Source organism: Paroedura picta, chromosome 3, assembly GCF_049243985.1.
Source record: "Paroedura picta isolate Pp20150507F chromosome 3, Ppicta_v3.0, whole genome shotgun sequence".
Classification (NCBI taxonomy): Eukaryota; Metazoa; Chordata; class Lepidosauria; order Squamata; family Gekkonidae; genus Paroedura; species Paroedura picta.
This window is the reverse complement of record NC_135371.1, coordinates 98,417,588-98,439,825: the sequence shown is the minus strand read 5'-3', so window position 1 is coordinate 98,439,825 and position 22,238 is coordinate 98,417,588. Positions and strand designations below refer to the sequence as shown.

The 22,238-nt window shown below is 43.5% G+C and overlaps 1 long non-coding RNA gene across 1 annotated transcript in view; it reads right to left on the bottom strand.

Moving 5' to 3' along the window:
• LOC143831272 (uncharacterized) overlaps positions 1–22,238 on the bottom strand; it is a 129,540-nt gene that overhangs the window by 5,492 nt on the left and 101,810 nt on the right. The window contains exon 3 of the long non-coding RNA XR_013228780.1: positions 255–294. This is a non-coding gene — a long non-coding RNA (uncharacterized LOC143831272). The remainder of the gene's footprint in view (positions 1–254; positions 295–22,238) is intronic.

Here is a 22,238-nt window from a genome sequence, read left to right as displayed (position 1 = left end):
CATTTTATTCCAGCTATGTTGTAATATAATCACTATATTTCAAATGAATTTCAGTTTAATTAATTAGTTTCCTGTTATTAATTATTTATGAAAAACTGAGAAAAAAGCCACAACAGGGTACAGATATTTCACTGTCACATTTTCAATTAATATTTTCCTCAGAGGCAAAATCCATGGTATAAACAATACAAATATTAATAAACACATTAATTAGTAAATTCATTATATAACGATATATGAAAGGGAGGTCCCACCTTTTTATGTCAAATGTCTGCTCAAAGGTTCTTCAGTTATCTAAGTAAGACAAAGTATAAACCATCATCAACAAAAATGTATAATGAAATTTTACATTAATATCACATTCTACATTCAGAAAATACCTTACAAAATACAAATGTCCCAAAGGCTCACAGTCTTATGGAAGACTCTCTAGTGGCTCAAAAGTGAAATCCCCACCTATCCATTACACAACCTCATTTTAACATTGCTAAACAACAGGTGCACCAGTACTTTATTATTATTATTATATTATTATTGTTGTTGTTGTTGTTGTTGTTGTATTTATACCCCGCCTCCCCCCCAAGGCTCGAGGCGGCTTACATAACCCCGTCCCCTAAAACCATAAAATAACAACAAGATCCGATAAATTTACAATAGTGGCAACAACGATGGTTTAATCTTACTCATTTACAAATTAAAGTGATAGCATCATAAATGACATGAGAGGTCCCTGGCTGTGTTTAAGCCATTGGGTCCCAAAGTATCTAAAGGAAAGATATAAAAATTCTCCCATTGTATCAATAGTTTAACACATCAATCCTCCAATTTGGTTCCATGCATATGCATTCAATTCCAAAAAAATGCAGAACTTCCAGAGCATGCGTTTTTTTCTCAAAATGACTCAGTAGCAGGGCAACCCATATTCCCAATTTAAGGCAGTAAAGATGCTCTAGCATTCACACTTTTGAAGGTCTACATGTCATGCCTATGTACAAAAGCTGACATGGACATGGGATTCCATATACAATGTTTTTTTGTTGCACAATTTAGTAAGGATATAGGTGAGACATTGGTGTCAGTCCCCATAGATGAGTCACTTCAGTGAGTCCTTTGTAGTCCTTACCATTCTTTTTGCTTGGCCATCAGTTTATGGATGGAATAATGCCAAAGTGATGTTCTGAATTAAGTGAGGTGAATGCACGGAAATTCTCAGACAAGAACTGGGCCCCATTGTCTGAGAAAAGAGTATCAAGCAGCCCATCTATCACAAAGATCCTCTGTAGTGCCCAGATCACAGTTCTGGAAGTCATGGAAGAGACAGGTACCACCTCCAGAGATTTTGAAATGGAATCTATCACAATAAGGAACATTTGTCCTTGGAACGGTCCCACAAAATCCAAATGGAGATGGGACCATGGAGTCCTAGAAGTTTCCCAGTGTTGTACAGGTGCTTGAGGCACCTCTAGATTGCTTTCCTGATACACCTTTGCCATGTTTCACCCAGGCTTTGATATCTGCATCGATGCCCAGCCACCACATATAGCTTCAGGCCAGTGCCTTCAGGTGTACTTTTACTGAGTGACCTACATGAAGGTCTTTAGGCATTCAGTGGCATTCAGTGGAACCATGACCCAGTTTCCCCAGAGCAGGCAACCTTTATAGACCAACAGTTCATGTTGGAGTGAAACAAACAGAACAGACTTGGTCCCTAGAGAATCTTTTGGCCACCCTCTCCATACCCAGTTAAGCACTTGGGTGAGCAATCTGTTCCTGTAAGAGTAAGAGTAAGAAATAATGTTTTTTTAATATATATATATATATATATATATATATATATATATATATATATATATATATATATATATATATATATATATATATATATATATATATATATATATATATATATATATATATATATATATATATATATATATATATATATATATATATATATATATATGCATTTATTTTTATATAGAAAGAACAAGGAAAAATATCTTTGATTACAATATTACAATCTCATCCCTCCCTCTACTCCCCAAAATCCCCATTTGCTTGAAGTTTTGCATTGCTGAATACTGTAGATTTCTGTTGCCTGTAAATATAAAAACAAAGCCACAACAAAAAAATCCCACTTTTACATAACATTTCCAGCAGTCAACGGGTGTTATAAAAATTACCCTTAGAATTGAACCAAGCCATATCCTTAATCTAGAAAATCAGCTGGTTCCTGCACTTGTTTACAACAACATATTTTAAGTACTTAACATTAAGCATTTATTATAAAACAATATGAACTTTAATCTAGTATTTGTAAAAAGAAAATAAAAAAGGAAAAAGGAAAAAAAAACCTTTAGCATGACATTTACAGCTACTTTAGCCCAGTATTTTTTTAAAGGGGAAAAAAAAGAAGAAGCCTGCTTTATCATAACATCTGCAGCTCTTAAATTCTTCAATTCAAATTGTTTAAAAATCTTTGCAGTTACTGTAAGTATTAATGCCATCCATACAGAAACAGAATATAGAAAAAATGTCAGCCCCCCCCCCCTTGCCCTCCTCCCAGTCTTCTTAAGGAGGTCTCAATTCGTGGCTTAGGAAATGAAGTTGTGCCCCTTTCCACAGAATTTCTGCCAATGATTCTTGAAACAGTTGCACCTCCTGATCTCCAATCTGGGGTGTGTTAGGACCATTTTTTTTTCCTGGGAAGCTCTTTTAGAATAGTTACTTTCAGGACAAACCAATATGTCTTTTGGCTGATTCTTTTGTGCTTCTGCTTTGAGATATGTCTTTTCAGTAAAGGTAACCTCATCTGGGGGAACTTGATCAGTGATGATAATAAGTTCTTGTTGCAGGTCTTGCTTTCTGAAGGACTCCATCTCCAATGCTTCAAAATCTTCTTCCGCTGAAGATTTCCAATCCTGTAATTCTTCACTCTTGCTATTTTTTTGTTCCAGTTGGTTAATATTATCATTATCATTTGGTTCATCATTCCTATTCTTGCCATTTTGGATCTCCTTAAAAATATCTTTCAACAAATTTTCTGTGAAGGCATTCAGATCTTCTCTTTGTTTTGCTAACAGACGGACCATCTGAGTCAAAATAGCCATATTAAAAATCAGACTTAGAAGTCAACACCAGCCAATTTTGTGCAGTGTTTCAAACAGCCAGGAGAGGTCCTCCCGCAGAAGTTCTGATTGCTTAGAAAGTCACACAGTGGGAGAGATATCGCGAGAGCCGTTATCAAGGGAAATCTCCGTATAATATAAACAGTCCAAATTAGCTCATTTATCTTTTAAAATTGTTCATATATTTCACCTTTCCCCCAGAGTTTGAAAAAAGACAAGAAAAACAAGCAGGAAAAGATGAACTCACTGCCGTAGCTTGGTAGACAAGACAGGGGGAGGTGTACAAAAACAATTTAGTGTCATTAAAACATTACTCACAGTTGATAGCAGGCGTTTGAAGTTAGAGAACTCTGAAGTCTCTTCAAAGTTCAGAAAATGAGAGAGGAATGAGAAAGAAGAGGCAATCCTTGTTTAAAAAGGCTTTGATGGTAGACTGCTTCTTGGCCTTAGTCACGTATAGCTTAAGATCTTGAGAATTTCTCTCCACAGATCAGTAACAGGCCTTTTTAGAGCTCCAGAGATTTCCGAGGCTCTTATAAGGAGAATTTAGCAAGGTTTTCGCACCTTGCTTGCTGCTGCCAGACGTAGATACATTCAGCCCCCTATACGGACCAAGAGCTCCTCCTTAAGAAAAGTGCTCAAGCAGCCATCTTTCCCATCTATCAGTAAGAAATAATGTTTGAAGCATGAAGGGGTGGTTGTGGTAGCAATTTGATGAGAAGGATGCCATGCACTGTTGAAGAGTTGGTATAGTAGTTAGGAAGAAGAAGAGTTGGTTCTTATATGCCGCTTTCCCCTACCCGAAGGAGGCTCAAAGCGGCTTACAGTCGCCTTCCCATTCCTCTCCCCACAACAAACACCCTGTGGGGTGGGTGAAGCTGAGAGAGCCCTGATATCACTGTTCGGCCAGAACAGTTTTATCAGTGCCGTGGCGAGCCCAAGGTCACCCAGCTGGTTGCATGTGGGGGAGTGCAGAATCGAACCTGGCATGACAGATTAGAAGTCCGCACTCCTAACCACTATACCAAACTTGCTCTCACGGACTAGGGTTGGGCAGACTAGGGTTGTACGGACTAGGGTTGGGCGGGAGAGACTGGCCGCTTCAGTCGCCGAAGTGCCCAACCCTAGTACGGACTTCTAATCTGGCGAGCTGAGTTTGATTCCATGATCCCCCACATGCAGCCAGCTGGATGACCTTGGGCTCGCCACAGCACTAATAAAGCTGTTCTGACCAAGCAATAATATCAGGGCTCTCAGCCTCACCTACATCACAGGGTGTCTATTGTAGAGAGAGGAAAAGGAAGGTGACTGGAAGCTGCTTTGAAACTCCTTCGGGTAGAGAAAAGCAGCATATAAGAACCAACTCTTCTTCTAAATTAGGAGGGCTGTGAGCATGGCAGTCCCAGTAGGGAAAATCTGTTGTTGAGGAAGACTGGCTGCAGGAGAGGCTCCAAGAGAGAAAGAAAACAGCATTATAAGGAACAGCATACTTACCATACTAGTCTCTTCTTGTTCCATCTAACAAGAAGGGGTCAATCTGCAAGGGAATTGGGGTTGTAATCTACCAAAAACTATTTACACATGAGACCTGAGAGCCACAAGAAAGAACCTCACCTCCATTGCGACCAAGAAAAAAGGAAGCCTTTGCTGGGCCAGGATGATCTGTTTTTATCCTGGATCAAAAGCTATGAAGGTCTCAGAGAGATCTTCCAAGAGTTCTGTCCCTTTAAGAGGGTGCAAGATTTGCTGGATAACAACAGAAGTGGTTGGAGAAGACAGTTCTGAATTGCCTCGTGGTTGCACTTGGCTGTATGGGAGTGGGTCTCCTTTTCACTCTTTGAGTTGTGAGTAGCAGAACTTAAGCCACACTCCACCCTTCTTAAGGATTGCAACTTGGTACATAGCTGCTGAAATTCTCTTTGTAATGGGTACAGGACCTGACCATTTCACAAAAAGGAAATGTTCTTCCTCTGAAAACTTCCTATAAACGACTAGCTGGCCATCTGCCCACTGTTTGGGACTGTGAACTCAGCCTAGCCTCTTGTCTACTGACTGCTGAGCAAGTCTTAACTATGTAGCTACTTCTCAGTGGACCACAGTGATTTGGGTGACTTCCTTTTCTATGATCTTGTGTCTACTAGTTGGATCTTTACCTGCCTGTGCTGGAAATCTCCTGCCTGGCTAGTGGCCAGATCTAAAGGTGGAATCTGTAGATGTTTCTGCTGCCTACTGGTGACTGGGTGAACTGGTTCAGGGGAAGGAGGTGGTGGTGCTGCTTCTGGGTGCAGCCATGCAGCTTCTTCTTTATTCTCACAAGCCTTGACTTTGGTTTCTACCGTAAGGGGAATTCCCATAAGGGGAATCTCCTTTCTGATCCCAGCCTGAGGCATCCTCCTCCTCCCAAGCTGGCAAGAGCTCTGGCTTCTGCAGTCTGGAGTCCATACACTACAAGTTTTGAATGGAGAATGTAAAGGGATGCTCCTGTGCTTATCAGGAGTTAGTGGAAGAACTTGCCCATGGGTTCCTGATGTCCATCTTCACCATCGGTCTCCCCCAGGAATCAGATGTGAGCTTGGTCACAACTCCCTAAGGAAAAGGCAAAGACCTCGGGTACAACTAGTTCGTCTTTGAGCTCAGGATATACAAAGGGCACAGACTTGTGGTCCTCGGCTAGGGAAGCTGCTGGTTGGGCAGGAGTGCTGCACTGAGCATAAAATACTTCTATAGCAAGGACACAGACAATCAGAAAAGCCAACTAACAGCAATACAACCACCTAATCACCTCTCAGTGCATGGAAAGGAACTGCATGCACCCTTGTTGTACCGAGGTTTTAGCAGAAAGGCTACAAACATCATTTTCAGTCAGCTAAGGTTCCCAGCAGAAATAGATGCAGCCCGGGGGGGTGGGGGTGGGGAGAGACAGGGGCCCCGCAAACAATTGTTGTGAATTCTGTGGTGGCTTATTGTCATCATTAGTACTGTGAAGGGAAGAGGGAATTCCATTATTTGTATGTAGTAAATGTATGCACTATATGGCTTCTTTAGAAGCTCAGGCAGTCAATGCAATTGTAATGTATGGAGAAGCTGGTTTCATCCAGTTTGTTGTAGTTAAGGCATGTCATACTTTATCAAAGTATGATCTCCCTTTAAAAAATCTTCCATATACTCTCATTGCAGTTGTGCAATCCCAAGAAGACTTATGCATCAGTAATTCACATTAATAAAAGTGATTTACTTCTGAGTACGCAAGCATGGAATAGCATTCTTCTTTTTTATAATGAGCTTTAACACGTCTGTCAAGTTAAGTCAGTGCACTGAAGCTTGCCTCCTTCTCAGCCTGCTGGACTGGAGTGCTTTGCGGGGGGGGGGGGCATCTTCTCCATCTGGCATTTGGAAAAAGGAAACCAAGTGACCAGTTTTATGCCCAGGGGAGGGTGGGGGAGTAAGTGATCTGAAGCTTCAATCCCATGCAGCTGGCAAATGGATTGGCTTGGAATAGAGATTGGTTTGCAAGTTCTCCAGCTTTTGTTTTTTTAAGAAAATCTGTAGCCTACCTTCTGGTTTTTTTTTTTTTGTAACATTCAATTCTTTTAAAATGGTGGTTGCTAGGCAACTCTCAAAATGGTACTGGTGTGATCTCACTGTGGTAAACTCTGTGCAAACACAGATACTGGGGCTGCAGTTTTTTACCTCCTCATTCCTTTCCCCAAGAAATTTAGTTTTTCCACAAACCTGGGGGTTTCCCCTAGGTCTGTGGAAGAAATGAATGTCTTTCTATGTATGTCTCATGGGGGGGGGGGCAGATTCAAAGATAGATGTGCCTTCTCCAAGCTTTCAGATATATTGATTTTCTAAAAGGTGGTTCTCTAACTAACATTTAACCCCAGAGGAATCAATGAAAAACAGTCTGGTGAGAAGAACCTACACTGAAGGAACATAAAACCAACCTCCCTTGTACATTGACTTGCCCGAGGGCATTTTGGGCTCAAGGAAGACACACAGCCATTTCCATTGGCTTAAACAAGGCCACAGCTTTATTAATCCTCCAGAGGAGTGTTGGCCCAGCAGGGAGAGAGAGCCTGACTTCCAGTCGGCAGACCACAAAAACCTGGACCCCAGCAGCGCCCTGGAGCCCATCCAGATCCCTGCTGAGATCACAATTCTCCTTGCTGCTGGGATTCCATCCACGGGAAGAGCCAGTAGCAACCTGGGGCCCACCCAGTTCCCACACTGGGAATGTGGGCCCCCTTGTCACTGGATTCCCACCATAGGGAAGTGTCCACCTGGGGTGCCAAGAGGAAGCACCCACTTCCCTTGACACTGCCCCAGGGCACCCGGCACTATAAGCCCTGGGGTGCCAAGGAGAGGTGCCCACCTCCTTCTTGATCCCACCCCAGGCTACCTGGCACTGCGAGCCCCAAGCCTCCCCAACTGGGTTGGCCCTGCTCACAGACTTGCCACCTCGTAGTGAGGTCCCCAACCTGGGGAGTCCGATGCGCAGACTGAACTCCCCAAAACAGGCTCCATCTCATGCCAAAACTACCAGCTGTGACAAAATGCAATATAAAGGCATCATCCAGTGGCTATACAGACATAAGTTTAACAGCCAACAAAACAGAGTGGATGGGAGGGAAGCTGCTTGGGCGGCAAGCCTGGTGCAAGAGGCAGAGCTCCTCTATGTAGCACCTTTTAAGGTGCCCTGAGCTCATGCCCTCCTTCCTGCCACACTAGAGCCTCCCCCCACATGTCTTCTTGTTGCCTGGTCCTCCACCGCATAAATGGCAGCTGCTGCTAAGTCTTCGCTGCTTTTTCTGCTTGAACCCCAGGGAGTCTTTGGTGTCATTATCTTTAAAAACAGCCATCCTAGACCCTCAGTTTCATTCCTCCTTCAAAAATAATGAACCCCAAATGCTGGACCCCCCAAAAGGATTAGAATCCTGAACCATTAATGGCCAACCCCTGGAATAATGGTACCAGTGACTAACTGACATTGATTTATATTGTAAATAAAAAAGAACTGTATCTGTTTATCTGTTTATCTGTTTATCTGTTTATCTGTACCGCCCTTCCATATGGCTCAGAAGATACATTGCAATGGGAGGGAGTGATGTATTCCCCTCCCTGACACCAGGTGGTCTGGGCCTCCCCTCCCACAGCGAGAAGGAAGGGAAGAGGCAGGTGCGGCCACTGGCATGCCGGCGACACAAACACGCATGTGCGCAGTTGCCGCGCATGCATGTTTGCGCCCCTGGTGGCGAAAACGCGCATGCGCGGCAACTGCGTGTGCGCAGCACCTGGGCTGTCAGCTCTCCCCTCACTCCCGGAGGCGGTCCCTGACCTCAGAAAGGTTGCTTCTAGCTTTAGCTTGATGGAGGAGAAGATCCCTTACCACAGATTTAGTGAGATTAAAAGGAACACTGGCTACTCATAGTTCTGATCTCTCTGATGCTGTCCCTTTAAGGCTAGATGGAGTCTCTTAGGGACAATTTCCTTTTTCTTGCTTCTTTTATCTTCACTCCAAATTGCCTGCCTGCAGTATGGTGGGTGTAGAGATGCCAGGTGCATCTCTTCTCATCCAACTAGTCAGTTTAGATAAGGGGATATTTTCTGTATCTCTGGTTGATATTGAGTGGTGGGACACAGAGGCATTGGAGTAACTTTCTGCAATGGTTATATATAACTTCCTTCCCAAGTTCTTGGGGAAATATGGTTTTGCACTCTGTTGTTCCCTAACATAGCAAAACCAGCAAGAAATCAGAGAGCTTCAGTTTGTGAAATTCAGCATCTCATGGTGACCATGTGTTTGAAGTCTCTGGAAAGAGCCAGTTTGCCCCAAGAGCCAGTTTGGTGTAGTGGTTAGGAGAGCAGACTTCTAATCTGGCGAACCAGGTTTGATTCTGCATTCCCCCATATGCAGCCAGCTGGGTGACCTTGGGCTCGCCACAGCACTGATAAAGCTGTTCTGACCGAGCAGGAATATCAGGGCTCTCCCAGCCTCACCTACCTCACAGGGTGTCTGTTGTGGGGAGAAGAAAGGGAAGGCGAATGTAAGCCACTTTGAGACTCCTTCGGGTAGAGAAAACCAGCATATAAGAACCAACTCTTCTTCTTCTTCTAGCCTACATGCTGCTTTCCTAATGCATGACAGCTAGAATGGAGCATTGTTTTTTTTTATTTGCTGTTTCACACAGCTGACAGTGGAGGGCTGATTTCCACAAGAAGAATCAACAGCTTCAATTGTGATTAATATGAATACGTAATTAAATCAACTGCCTTGAGAAATCACTAAAGCACACAGAAAAAAATACTGCAAATCTTGCTGTTTGCTCTTGCTAAATGACAGCTTACTACTGTTTAAATTTATTTTTATTTGCAAACAGCATAGACTGTAGCCAGAATTCCTATGCCCTTGTTTGCATAGTTGTAAAGCAGTGGCCTTTAAAATTCATTAATGAATATACCAAAGGGTTAATAGCTATCAACTATTTCCTGAAATAAAAACATGATTTGCACTAAGCTTGTCTTATTCAAAGACTAGCTGTCTGTCTATGGGGGTGCCTGGAAATGAGTAAGGTGTTTTTTAAAGATGGACTGTCATTTCTGAAAGCAGAAGAATTCTTCTTAGTGCAGGACTTAATGCAAAGTTTTTAAATAATTTAAGTTTCAATAGTGGTACATGTAGTAATAGCTTTATGGTGTTCACTTTGCTCTGCAAAATAGAATCTTATATATATGTATGTTGTATTTATATATATATATATATATATATATATATATATATATATATATATATATATATATATATATAATTTTTTTCTCCCAGGAAAGGGATCTCTGGTTTAGTTATTTAACTAGAACACAGGTGAATACAAGGCAATAGATCCACTATCCATTTCCTCATAGAGAGACATAAGGTGCTTCAGCTAACATGTGGCTCTTTTGCTTGGCCTCTCATCGTTCCAAACTGCTAACTTGTCAGAATGCTGTGTTTCTGCCATTTGTTTTCATTCTGTTTGATATGTAGATCTAGTTTGATGTGCAGATGTAGAGAGTTTATTGCACCCAGCTTCCTTCCCCATCCATCTTCCCTGTCTCTGGAATGCAGCACCTCAGCCTCCAGCACCTTGTTATCTGCCTGGTTAGTTCTCTTTGAAGAACTTCCATGTTTCTTGGGTTCTCATGGGAGCGGGTGCGGAGGAAGTGGTTATATACTGTGCTTGTTCTATTGTACCCCAGTTCCAACAAAGTACTTGTCAGGTTCACTTGCTTGCTTCAAAATAAATGCAACATTTTGCACCAAGTCAAGGGCTGTGTTTTCTGAGCAACCGAAGAACTTGACATAACTATTGTTTCTTCTCATTCACACACTGTCACCTTCCTTTAGCTGTGAGAGCATTTGGTCCATATCATTCAAACACAGTCTGTACCAACCTTTCCACAACAATTAACTTCCGTTAATGGAACATCAGCTGGCCAGTCTGAGAATAACAAAGAAATAATCAGCCAAAAGCCATAACATGTTACCAGAGTGATGTGTGGGCTGCTTTCCTATGATCCCAACCCTGATAATGTCAGCTGAGAGCAATCAGGCAGGCAGGCTAAACAATGGGACTTGTTTCTACAGTGGTGGCAGCAGCAGCAGCTTCTAAAGGACGGTGAGAGATTACATCAAACAGCTGTTCCCATATTACACAGGTAACACATTAATCAGGACATAGTTCCTGGAAACAAAGGTCTGTCCATAACATGCAAATAGCAGCTGCAGACTAAAGTTTCTTTTTAAAACATCATAGTTACATTTAGAGATTATACAATAAAATTGTATTTCTTCTAAGGGAGTGCATTCAGAAAATTTGTTTCTTGATAAACTTACATTTGATAAACTTAAAACAGCACCTAATGCAAATTAATATTCCTCTGATTTTCAGGTCTGAAGTTCTAAACCAAAACAGCCAATTTGCAGAGGCTGCTGAGATTTCTCCAGCTATACCAGGATTTTTCAACCTAGGTTTTGTGAAACTCTGGGGTTTCTTGACCGGTCTGGAAGGGTTTCCCACCTTTTATATATATGTTAAACATTTATATATATAGTTAGACATTTATTGGATGATATGACCATATATGGTCATGTCGACTTGCCCTCAATCCACCCTCCTGCTTTAGATGGGAGAGTTGAGCTAGAAGTTTATTATTATCCCCCTCCCCTGATGGAATTCCTGACATTTTTCTGAATCTTCCCCTGCCTTCTTGGCCTCGTTTTATGGCTTGGAGAGGCCTTTTCCCCACCATTGTAAAAACTTACTCTTATCTACCGGTGTTCTTGGTCTATCTAGTAGATGCTGGAAATTTACTGCCAGAAACAACAGGCAGGGCAGGCCAGATGTTAATCGTACCTTTTTAGATTGATATCCTTTTCCTATGTGAAACCCTCTTCCCACCTAAACTGCCCCCCCCATATATATCACTATGGGGACTACCCATCCTTGAGTCTGTTAATACACCCTGCACTTGACATGCTTGTCCTGTTTCAACCTTATGGAACCTTTCAATAAATCCCGACTTCTTAAAACCACATTTGTATGGAACAGTTTTGTACAAGGGGACCACTTCTGGTCGAGTGAACCACCCCACAATTTGTGACACTCCCTCCTAAAATGGCCAGTGATGGGCCTGGAGGGGGTGGGAAGGGGAGGGGCCCTGGGTAAGTCTATACTTCCTGACGTTTATTCTGCATAATTTCACCACTTCTAGGACCTGTAGGCCTTATTCCTTCTTTCTTGTCAGTTAACTCACAACCCACCTGGTGTACAGAAATAATTAACAAACTTATTAAAATTGGTTTAGCTCCTGATCATCTATTAGAAATGGGGCACAGGCAAGCAAAACATCCGGTCTATCAACGATTTATGGATATTGAGCTGCAAAATGAGATGGCCCTACTCCCAAGCCCATATAGGTTACTAAAGTCCTGGGAGGGATTTTCTACTACGCCATATCTAACATATATCACCTTTACTAAATTTCGATGGGCTTTTTTGAGGGCCTGGTTCAATGCATTTCCATCAGCACTGCTAAGTGGAAGACTGCAGTGTGTACCTATAGAGGAACGATTATGCCCTTGCAATTCAGGTCTAATTGAATCGATTGCCCACATTATATTATACTGTGACTTTTATAAGGTTGCCAGAAGCTGTTTAATCTTGCCCTTGCTATCAAGTTTCCCTGGATTTACAGATGATCATCTAATTAACATCTTGCTTGCAGATAAAGATAATTCTGTTTCTTACATGGTGGCAAAGTTTTGTTACACTGCCAGCAGAGTATGGAAATCTTTGGTTACTGTTGATGCTAAGTGACCTGACTGTCAAAATGCTGTATTAATGTTTTGTGCCTTTGTTAACTCCCTGATGCTGAGTGTCCTATTAAAACGCTGTAATAATGTATGTGGTCTGTAGATAATTTGATGCTGGTCAATGACCGTAATAATCAATCAATCAATCAATCAATCAATCAATCAATCAATCAATCACAATCAATCAATCACCACTTCTAGGGTTTCTTGAAGCCTAAAGAATGTTTCAGGGATTTCACAGGTATAAAAAAATTGAGAAAGGCTGAGCTACACTGTGGTCTCAATTACCATTTCCCCAAACAGTTTTCAATTTTCTGTTTTCCACATGCTGAAAAGAAGTAATAAAAGGTCAGTGGGTGGAATGACCATGTACATAGGGCTGCCAATAATGTTTGGAAAAATCTTGGAGATCTGGGGGTCAGTTTCTGGGAAAGCTGATGTTTGGGGTAGAGCTAAGCTAGAATGTGCTGCCACTATGTGATATCATTTCCTACTCTGTCACTTCCATGTCAAAGGTTAAGCCCATCCTGCCCTTATCTTGCTGCATTAAGTACACAATTTTCTGCATGGAAACCTGACTGAAATCCCACGCTCCCCCCAACACAATAGAAGAACAAAAGTTAGAACAATAACATTATTATATGCATGGGTTCAGTAAGACACAGATACTCAACTCCAACAACCAGCAACTTGATTGAAACCAGAAATATTGAACACAGACAGTTATAATTAGGGAACTTATATACATGCTTGAGACTTCTGCCAAGTCATATGGTTGGCCCTTAAGAGAGGTCCATGATAGATCCATATGTCTGCTCACTGATTGGCTGTAAACCAGCACCCAGCAAATCCCTAACAATAATTTCAGTCCTTGCTCCTAGCTCAAGGTTTTTGAATGTCCATAGACACAACATCCCTCCCCACTTAAGTATGAGCATACTAGTTAGTCCAGCAAGTGTTGTGGTTTTGCTCAAACTTGCTACAAGTGCTGAGGTCCTGACAGAGTGCTTGCTGCTGGCTCAGGGTGACCTCAGGAGTTACTGGCACTGCCTCTGGCTCAACTGCCTCTTGGCTGTTCTAGCCCAGTACATTTTCCTGAGTGTCAGCGGTTTCTGCCATTGTGAACCTCTGTACTGGACTGGCTGCTGGGACTATCCTTGTCTTGGGTGTGTCAGGCAAGCACTGCCTCACTTGGTACAAATGTCAACAGAAGGTGTGACCATCTAATGTTTGGACATGGTATGAGGTAGGTTCTTTGCTTGGGTAGCCACTGCTGGGATTTAGTCTGGGTAACTAGCATAGTTCCTTATGAAGAATGGATTATCCAGTGTGAAAAACTGTAGAAAAACGTAATAATATATTATCAGAGATCAAAAATTGTTAAAACCCAGAAAAGAATATCAATTTGGCACACATAAAACATCTCAGTGAGTGCACCAATAATGTCAATAAATTCAGACCTAATGTGTTTGGATCATACTGCAATATACAGATACACATCGTTGTATAAAAGAAAGTTTTACAATTTTCAACAGGGAATCAAAAAACCTGTGGGTAACAAATAATGACAAATTAGTGCTGACATTTTCCTTGTTCAGTTGTATACATTTGCTTGCTTATGGCTGTTATGGCTGGTTTTGGTCCTGTAAGGCAGGGGGAGTTATCCTGTGGTCCTCCAGATGTCCATGGACTAGAATTCCCATGCCAGCAAACGCTGGCAGGGGCTCATGGGAATTATAGTCCATGGACATCTGGAGGACCACAGGTTGACTACCCCTTAACAAGAGTTCAGGATTCTAATCCTTGTTCCAAGCCCAAGGTTGGAATGTCCACAAACACAACAGATAGTATATTAATAACTACTAATAACTACAAAACAATCTCCCTTTTCCCCTACCCCAGATCACATAAATGTGACCCTTTTGTAACTAACGTCCCCCCAGGGAAAAAGGAAAAGCTGGCTACTACTAGTAGCCAAAACAAATCAAACCTAACTATAGTCTAGGCAAGGGTCCAATTAGCAAATCAAGGTCCAATCCAGGGACTTCATTCTCCAAACAAGGTCCAGGCCCTTAAATAAATCAAAGGCTTTTTCACCACCAGCAGCACATAAGGAGCGGTGGGAGGGAAATTACTGTACAGGATAGTATGATTAGCCAAGGGCAACTCTGCTAATCAGTCTCTGGGTTCCAATTAGTGCACTGGTTCTCAACCTTCCTAATGCCATGACCCTTTTAATACAGTTCCTCATGTTGTGGTGACCCCCAACCATAAAATTATGCACATTTTCTTTCACAAAAATTAAACCAAAACTGAACAATGGCATGAAGACCCATTGTTCATTATTGTTATTGTTATTGTTATAACATCTTGTAATACAAATAGAACTAAAGGAAAATGGAAGCTATCCTCAACCAGAAAAGGAAAATCCTATGATTTCTGGACTACATGCATATGAAAGAACTTAAGTCAGCACCAATTCCTATGAAAACAGACTACCTGGACCAGAAAGGAATTAGTGAACCAACAACAAACAGTACAAAAACAAACAGTAAAGCCAACAGCAAACAGTACAGAGAAGCAATTGGAAGATTACTGTACATGAGCACATGGATGTGTCCAGTTATTGTGGCAGCGGTGGCCTTTTTATGCAGAAAGGTAGAATCACCGACCAAAAGAGACTGGGATACAGTCAAACAACTTGCAAGTATTTTACTGGCACTTCACATCTGAATCTGAAGTTACTGAAAAGTGACAATCCCAGATTGGTGAAATACATGGATACAGACTGGGCAGGAAATACTAAAGACAGAAATTCAGTGTGGCATTTATTCTACTATGGTGGTAGAATGGTCAGCTGGAGCATTAGGAAGCTAGAACTGTAGCTGTTTCCACAACTGAAGTGAATATGTATCTGCAGCAGAAGTGTGTAGACAACTGAAATGGATACTGCAACTAATGCAAGACTTTGGGATAGAGGAATCCAAACCGCTGCAGCTTTTTGAAGACAATCAAGGATGCATAAAGCTTGCACTAACAGAGAAGATTAATTCAAGAACTAATCACATTGATGTGAAACATCATCTTGTAAGAAATCTGAAGGAAGATGGGCTTGTTGAATTGGACTACTGTCCTACAAATGAAATGATTGCAGACACACTCACCAAACCACTCCCTAGAGAAAAGTTTCAAAGTCTGTGTAAGAAAATGAATCTTGTGGACTTTGTACACTAGATCTTGAGAAGGGGTGTTGGAATAGAAAATGTCTGGTGTACAAAGAAGAGAAGACTCTGCAGGGGTCAGCAAGAAGACTGTTAGACAGGATAGTGAGGTCAGGACCTTCTCTCCTGTTAAGTGACATTCCTTAGGGACAATTTTCTGTTTCTTCTCAGAAGCCACAGATCAAGTCTCTCTCTCTGTCTCAGACATGTAGTCAGCTCCTAGCGCTGTCTCTCCTCTACACTATCAAGTATGGCAATTCCTAAATAAATCTTTACATACTCTTTAAACAGGGTGTGTAACCTCACTGTCTTATTTACTCTGCTAACAAGGTGAACAAACTACAGGCAGAGAGCTAAGAGTAAAAACCTCCTGATCCAATTCAGGATCTTTCTGATAACTATCAGAAAGACATTATTGGACTTAGGAAAACGTTCATTTATAAAAGGAAATTCAGGTTGGGTTCCTCTCAGCCCAGCTATTCCCAAGAGAATTGCTCCGTGAATTCTTGAAAATGCTACCTGCTTCCAGCCAGTGAATAGTAAGATAACAACGGAAGTACATTTTTTCCAGAAATTAAAAAGTAAGCCTGATGATGAGTCACTTCTTAAATTATTGATTCTTCCTCCATGAACTAATTTCTTTTGTTATACAATGAATTGTTCCAGTTCTTCCATCAAACATCTGATCCAAATCCATATTATTGTTGTGGTGGTTGTTTGAATGATGTTGCCAAACAGAGAAAATGGCTTTTTTTGTAGTGAAATCCTATCTACATGAAGCCTCAGGTGCTGGTACAGTCCATTTCTTCTTTGATTAAACTCTGCTTAAGCATAATGGACTGGAATGTTTCATTATTTTCTTGGCAATGCTTTCTACAGCTTTCTTCCAGAGAAGCTTTCTTTTGTTTTGTTTTGTTTTGTTTTGTTTTTTGTTATCAAGACTTTAGAGCCACAGAGAACACATGCTTGATTTGGAAAACGGTAATCCTTAGGACATGAAACGTCTGAGGAAAGAATTCAAATGTCTTTGCTTCTACAGAATAAGAAAAAAAAATAAAACCAGTCACCTGTTGATTACAATACCATATCTTGAAGTAAAGATTGGCTTCCTAATATCCCATTGAGGAACTATATGTATGAACCCCATTCTACTACCCCCAGTCATTTTAGACAACCAAGTATGACCGAGTTATCTCTGTGTTATTTCTAGGGAGACATAGCACACACTATCCACAGAGCACACACTAAGAAAAACCTAGCTTGTTCCCATTGTTGCACATTGTCTCTAAAGGAACCTTTGTGTGTCCATTTGATCTGACCACTTTCCAGTCTCTCTAGCCAATACTGCACCCAATGGCCTCATAATTTAGATATCACTTGGCAGTCTCTGCTTGAGTGCAAGCTCCACTCCCAGATTCAGATACATGTAAGATGGTTACAAGCAGTAAAAGTTTGAGATTACATTATCCTCTGACAGCCTATTCACCACATATGGAAGAGAAGGAGAACTGTCATGTTAACACTGTCACTGATTCAGCTTCCTCTCTTCTCTCCCTTTGGTATTGTGCATAAGACATGCCTGTTTTTATATTCTGTCAAATCATGAACATGTCTTCCTGTCAGTTGATAGTATACTGAGCACATCTTTGCCGCATGTATTATATAAAGCTCAGGGCTAGACATTGGGAAAATCTGATTCACAGAATGTCAATTGGCATACAACACAGATGTCAGCCTACTCAGAATTATTGTTGGACTTTTCTTTGTTTAAGCAGCAAGATTACTCTTTGCCCAATTGAGTTATTAACCTTTATTTATAATACATGGATACAAAACAATTTAAAATAATAATGTAACCTGACAGAACAAGCATTAAAGCAAACCATTATGATAGTTTAGAACTTAAGCCTTGTTTTCATGCGTGCCCTTAAGCATCAGCTTAAACGCAGTTCTTTTTCTGGAATTAGTGAGGAGCCACATTTTCATGACTTTCTATTTGATGTAAAAACTCTGGTTTTAAGGACTGTGAAATCCTCTTCCTCCCATTTTAAAGAATTTTTCACACCTGTTTGTATTGCTGATGCTTCAACACCTTTATTCTCCCTGTCTTTTCTTGAAAGGTCATTGCTCGCGTTCATGTTTAAGCCCAATTGCTGTGCGGTAATGCACATTTCCTTTCTTCTAAACCCCTTGTCTGTGCACTGATGTGTGTAAATAACTGACTTAAAAAAAACAATTGTGAAAGTAAACTTTCTTCTTTTAAACATGTTGTTATGTGCTAAAACATATAAAGAGGTTATTCAAATCTTGCTCCTGTGCAACAATGTGAATAAATACCTAAGTTAAAAAAAAAGAAGACAGAAATCTTCCTCACCAAAATATTTCTTTGCTGCTGAAATCACAAAAATGAAAAGCAGGATTTTTCAAGGGAACAAAAACATAAAATCCATGAATGTGCAGTAAGGACTCACCCATGCTACCCATTTTGCCCCAGGAAACTCTGTGCCTGAAAGGACCAGGCATGAAGCAAGGCTGGGATTATAAGTCCCAGCATCCCTGAGGGCAGCTGAAGGCATGCAGGGCACTGGGTGCAGCTGTAAGGGAGATGGTACGAATTGGGCATCCTTATAAGGGTTGCAGCACATGCGAGCAGGGAGCGACTCGTGCATGCTAGGCCCAGCTGGCATCCCAGCAAATTCCCTGGAGGAGGCAGCTGTGGGCAGGTGGTGAGAGAAAAGAAACTGAGTGTACTGAGTCTGCAGCCCCTTGAGGTGGGTGTGAGGGCCGGTGCAGGGCAGCAGCCCTTTCAGGCTTCCTGTGGCTTGGCAGGGTAAGGGATGGAGGAGCTGTACACAGTGCTCAGATGCTCAGTTCTAACACTGCCTCTTGCAGGAGTGCAGCATAGTGCTAGGGAGCCTAGCCTGATCCTAGGTCAAGGGGAACAGTCCTGGGGGGCAAGACCAAGCTGTGGGTCATGGCATTTGGTCGCAGTGGGAGGAGCAGGGCCCACAGGATTTAAATGGTGCACAGCTGGATTTAAGACATCTCCGTGGCCCTGCCCATCTATGGGACACAGGGTGTACAATGGTGGGCTTCAGCTGGGGATGCAACTAGTACAGTGGGAATAAATGGATGGTAGGAGGTCGCTGTGGAACAGTCACAGCTCCAGACATCACAGGCAGACTGGAGGGACAGGGCTGGGCTGAGCGCACAGCCCCTGCTTTGTCAAGGGGAGGAATTGCTTGTTCCTGGCCAGGATACCCATGCCTGGGGTGTTAGGATTAGAAAACCCTGCCATTAATTAGCCTGAGTTCTTCCATGTCAGTTTTATTGCTTGGTGCCTGGAAGCTCCAGGTCCTATATCATGCTAACTAACTGAAAGTGAAATGTATGTTATTGTAACTATTATCTCTTGTGTGGGGCCTCTCGGCTTGGTCTGGTTTTACTGCAAATACCATCTTATCTGACACAGCCAATGTAGCCAAGGCCATGTGAAAGTAACACTGTTTTTAATTGTACATGTATCCTCTCTCACTCTCCCCTCCCTTGGGAACTGTCAAGTTTCGGGCGGGAGAATAGTATTGATAAAAAGAAGCAAATCTGTCTTCAAGCCAGATTTGACTTCGCCAGCCTAGATGTATGAAGTACTTCTCAATTAAACTTTCTCTTTTTAAGAAGTTGGTTGTGAGTTCTTGCAACGTCTGACAATGAGACCCAAAGGCCAACTCTAAGCCATGTGGTTGGTCTAGGAAGCACCAAACATGCTTCCCAGTGGTTGCCACCAGAGGGATCTTGGGGCAGCCATCAGGAATGCAAAGTGGCCTGGCCACCCTGGGTGCAGGGCTGCCTGCCCATCTAATCTCCACTTGGGATCAACAAGGGATCTGGTGTGGGTCCTTACTTGGGGCAGTTAGCCCAAATGGCCAGGATCTCAGGAGCTGGCTTTGGTGGGGCATCACAGCTCCACAGGTGCAGCCATGCCCAGTTTGGGGACCATTTTTTTTCCATGGAGGGCAGGCACCAGAGTTTTGAGCCAATGGGGGCCCAGCAGGCCTGATGGCAGCTGGAATACTCACAGGCTGGGGAGGTGCCTGTGTGTTGGGCTCTTTGGCCTCAACAGGCCATGCTCCCACAGACCGGTCCATTGGTTCCCCAGGCATGTGGTGGGCAGAAAATGTGGAGCACACCGCCAGAACTCCAAGGCAACTGGTCAGGTTGGGGGTCAAGGTTTTCTGATTGATACTAAAATATTAAAATAGTAATATAAGGATTGGAGGATTCAACCACTGATGAAGTCAATGAAAATGGAATTTATCTAGAAGCCGTTATGGTTGTTCCTTCTGGTATATAAAAGAATTATAAAAGAAATTGAATTGAAATTCATTGTATACATTATTACAAACATATTGTCTTGGAAAGGTTCCCTGTTTTCTTCTAGTGATTTTTCATTGTGAACCTTTCTTTTTTCGGACAGTTCATCATTGGCATGCATTGTTACCTCAGTATATGGTTGGTCTGAAATGTTGGTACATATTGTTGACTGGCATGATGTACTAGGCCAATAAAGACGCGAGCCAGGGTTTTGGCAAAGAATAAGGCCACAGCTTTATTAACCAACAAAACCCAAGGGGTTGGCCTGGCACGAGGTGTAGAGTAAATACCCCCGCGCAGTCGTCCGACTGCTGACTTGGGCACAAGGGGCGCCCTGGGGTCCCCCTTCCTCCCAGCCGGGAGGAAAGGATCCCTTGCCCCTCATAGCCCTCCCCTGGGAGAAGGCAAGTTATGGTTGTTGGGCGTCCACCACATGCAACCATCCCTGCCTTCTGGCTCCGAGCCCCAGACCTTCCCAGCCGGGAAGGCCGCGCTCGGTGTCAGCCGATCTCTTAAGGAGACCCCCTTCCTCAGGCCCCAGTGCGCAAACTGGTTCCTGCTCCATATACTCCACCTCGTGCCCCCTATTCCGCCACTAGACGAGAGCCCTCAGATCTCGCTCCCGCCAACCCCAAATAACCCTGACACCATAACTGAATGGCGGTGCCTAAACTCCGTAACCACAACTCCGTCCCTCTTGCCGAGAGATGCACTCCATCCCTCCGGAAAACTGAAGCTTCCCGAAACGTAATTCCAGGATGCCTAATAACTGCTCCCCCCAACTCCGCCATCAACTTCCGAACTGCCCGGTTGACCTTTTCCTTAGCCAGGTGCACCTTTCCAGGTCGGGCAGCAGACTTCCAGCTTTTCCTATCCAGCAGCTCCGACCACATCAAGTACGTCTGTGGCAGCCGCTGCCGGAGCACCCTGAGGTCAGCAAAAACCATCTGGCGGAGTTGAAGCCCCGAAACTTCTGGCAAGTCGTTTTCGCCCAGCTGGAGGATCAGCACCAATGGGGAACCATTTTCGAAGACCTCCTGGGACACAACATCCAGCAACGCTGGCCACTTCAGTCCTCTATGACCGGACCACCTCAACTGCATGCCCCCGTCCAGATGCAGCTTCTCCTCCCATCCAGAGGTCTTCGCATAACGGCCCGCCCAAAAAACAACGCTGTGTCCGATCACCAGGGCGTATGGCGAAGCTCTCCCCAATCCTGCAACAAGCAACACATTAAACTTGCAGACCCGCCCGGACATAAACCCGAAACGCCTTGGAGCGCCACCTCCCCAGCTCCATGATTTCCCGGGCATCCACTCCATCCTGGAATGCTTGAGTGGCCGCCCCTATGCGGAACGAATGAGTCCCAAACCAATCCGGGTTCAGCCCCACCTCCCTCAGGCAGATTTTTAATACTGCCGCAAATTGATAACGTGACAGGTTCGACCCATCCCCATGCACGAACAGGCAACCGGGCACCCGCGATCTGATCGCTAAGTACCGCCTTAGCGTCCGCACTGGGCATGTAATCCGGTCCCCTGACCTGCGCAGGATGACTGAAGCCCCCGTCCCCCTCTGATCCGTCTTCGACTGACGGACCCATAGCCGGACACCCAGTTCTGTAAACTGCACGTCCCCTAACTGAAGGGCCGGGGAGGACCCATCAAATCTCGATGACGCCACCAGCTCCCCACACCTAAATGCCCCGTGGTAGGCCACCGAAAATGCCGCCCTGAACAAGGCCTCCTCGTACAGAGAGGAACACACTTCCCCCAGCCGTTGAACCAACTGTGACAGCACATCCAGGGTAATGGGTCGCCGTGCGTCCAGGGTCCTACAGGCCAACCTTCCCCATCCCTGTATCGCCTTCCTGGCGAGAAAGGATGAACTCGGGTCCCACGCCCCTAAGGCCTTGCTAAAAAAGGCCAGTCCCGCCATCGAAACTCGAAGCGTTTTGTGGGACAGTCCGCGACCCTTCAGGTGCGCCAGGTATCGCAGGAATGCTTGCTCGCACATGGGCCACCGTCCACTCCAACCCATGTCTCGCGCAAAGGTCAAAAAATCCCGAGCTGCCCCTTCATAGCTCCGCCTCGTCGATGGAGCAACGGACCCAAGCACGCCGTCCCAGATCACACGGCTCCAAGGGCCCAGAGGCTCTCCGGGAAG